At 45.3% G+C, this 2,540-nt stretch overlaps 1 pseudogene; it reads right to left on the minus strand.

The window, feature by feature from the left end:
* Positions 1–1,238: 1,238 nt before the first annotated feature.
* On the minus strand, positions 1,239–1,913 carry LOC102861081 (annotated as a pseudogene).
* Positions 1,914–2,540: the final 627 nt, after the last annotated feature.

Raw genomic sequence — 2,540 nt, forward strand, 5'->3', positions numbered from 1 at the left:
TTGCTAAGAGATCTGTGCTCATCAGAGTCTGTTCTCAAAAGGTGTGGCTTACACTAGGCTGAGGCATTTCCAGGGCCAAATCCTGTGACTCCAATTCCAAACTTCTTTTTATCCCTTGTTTGTAAGTTTTTTCCGAGATTTCCTTCTAATTTCAGAGGCAAAGATGATTTTCACAACAAATGTCAGTTCTTCCCCAAATGCCTTCAACTGCTTTAATTTCTGCTCCTTCTTTGCAACTCTATCAAATAATGCAAAGCAACTCCACTGAGTTCCTGTGAGTGTGTACGCAGCTCTCGGGCTGAATCTGGTTCCATTACAGAGGCCTGGGCCCCTCTCAATGTTTCCTCAATTTTTGCGTGCAGTATCTATCACCTTTTGATTAATTTTTACTCCTCTCTTCCCATCTGGTGACCAGTGAAGAATAATTCTATTTCTGTGTAAATCTTTCTTTAGCTACTCAAATAGTGGTCTTATTTCATATTTGTCTTTATTGTGACTGACATTTCATTTAGCATTATGTCCTCTAGACTTATCCAAATCATATAGTATTTCATTAATTTTCTATTTTTCTTTGCTGTTTCCTAATTATCCAGTGTGTGAATGTACTTTTTAATCATTCATCCATTGACGGGCACTTGGGTTTTTTCCATCCCTGTTATTGTAAATAAGGCCTCAGGAAAATGTGTGTATGTATCAGTTTGAATTATAGCTCTTATTTCTTTAGAATCTATAACTACCAGTAGGATCACTGGATTAAATGCTATTTCTACTTTCAATTTTTTTAAGGAGGCACCAAGCTGATTTTCATATTTTTTATACCAATATTTTTTTTTGGACTAACCGAAGTCAAGTTATTTATTGATTGCCAATTACGTACTCGGTATTATTCCAAATACTTGGGACACATCAGAGAGCAAACAGATCCCTGCCCTCACGGAGCTTACAGTCTAGCATTTCCCACTTCACTTGTACACTGACCCGGGCAAGTCTGTGCCTCTCTGTGCCTCAGCTGCCAAATGGGAGGAATATGCAGAATCAGCACAGACCATGGATGACATGCTTGCTGTTCTATAGATGCCAAACAAGACCCTTACCCCTTGCCCTAGCCTATCTCTTAGGCAAGAAATAGGGCTGGATGTTGATTTTTAACAAGAGAGCACACGGGGGTTAGGGGGTTGGAGCTGGATTGTCTGCTGTGCGATGGTGGTGGTAAAAGGGCTGTGCAGGGCTGATGATGGCTACACAAATTGTTGCTGCTGCTGCTGCTGCTGCTGCTGTTTCTTGGTGGCTGCCTTGCTGGCTAGGTCCTTGGCCTTCTCTATAGCTGCCAGTGCTGTCTCTTTTGCCTAGGTTTCCTTGGCTTCCTTGGCAGTTTCAACAAGTGTCTTTGAAGGGGCTTCACCTTGTAGCTTGGCCAAGATGCATTCAAAACCCTTCATAGTTTTGGTCACATTGTTTTTAAATCGAGCCAGACCAAATTCCTGGACAGCTCTGGAGACACCAAACAAGCTAGAGGAGATCCAGACTTCTCGGTGGATTTCAGTCCAACCACTGTTACCAGAGTTCACACAGTAAACACAGCATTCCTCCACCACCATCAGCCGGGCATGGTTGATGTTCCAGGTGAAGGTGGTCATGGTCTGATTCTGTGGGTCCACAATAGAGTCCGCCAGGATGTACACCGAGTGAGCAACACTGGCAGGAAACAATCGCTCAGCCCAGCGCAGCATCCTGTTGGTCTTGGTCAGGAGTCTCCGGGAGAGGAGTTTCTGGTCAGGGGTAACCTCCCGGTGTACTATGTCTTCCGTCAAGACATGTTTGCTGTATGGATTCGGGTACCGCTGCCAGAAGGCGGCGAACACTTGGTCCCAGGAACTCCTGAGCATGCTCCGGCCCAGGAAATATTTCACCATTGTCCCGGCCGGGAAGGACTCAACACTTGCGAAGCATTAGGAGTGCATTAGGAGTGCGGAGCCCGGGGAGCACGTGGAGGCCAGGCCAGAGCTTGGCGCCCGTCCGCCAGGTTCGCTCAATCACCACAGTACCACGCCCAAGCTTCCACCGCCATGAGGAGTGGTCAGGAGGTGCTCCACTTCCGGCGCAGACATAGCACTTCCCTATACCAATATTTTACACTACTATTAGCTGTACTCATAATTCGTTCTGCTAAGATTAGTAGTAAGCCAGTTACAAGAAGTGCAGAGTCAACAGTGTTCCAAATGTTTGAGTTTCTGGATAATTCCATGATTTCAGACATCAACAGCCCTTCCGAGATGCTGAGCTATACGAGGAGGAACGGGGCATCAGGATTGGTGGAAGAATCGTCAACAACTTGCGTTATGCAGAGGACACAACTCGACTTGCTGAAACTGAGGAGGACCTGAAGCACTTGCTGAAGAAGGTCAAGGACTGCAGTCTTCAATATGGATTGAAGCTCAATATCAAAAAAACAAAGATTCTCACCACTGGGCCAATTGGCAGCATCAGTATGGATGGTGAAGCGATTGAGATTGAGATAGTTAACAGTTTTTGTTTACTTG

The sequence above is a fragment of the Elephantulus edwardii genome, unplaced genomic scaffold (genome assembly GCF_000299155.1).
Source record: "Elephantulus edwardii isolate Elephantulus edwardi_28Jun2011 unplaced genomic scaffold, EleEdw1.0 scaffold00135, whole genome shotgun sequence".
NCBI classification, from domain to species: domain Eukaryota; kingdom Metazoa; phylum Chordata; class Mammalia; order Macroscelidea; family Macroscelididae; genus Elephantulus; species Elephantulus edwardii.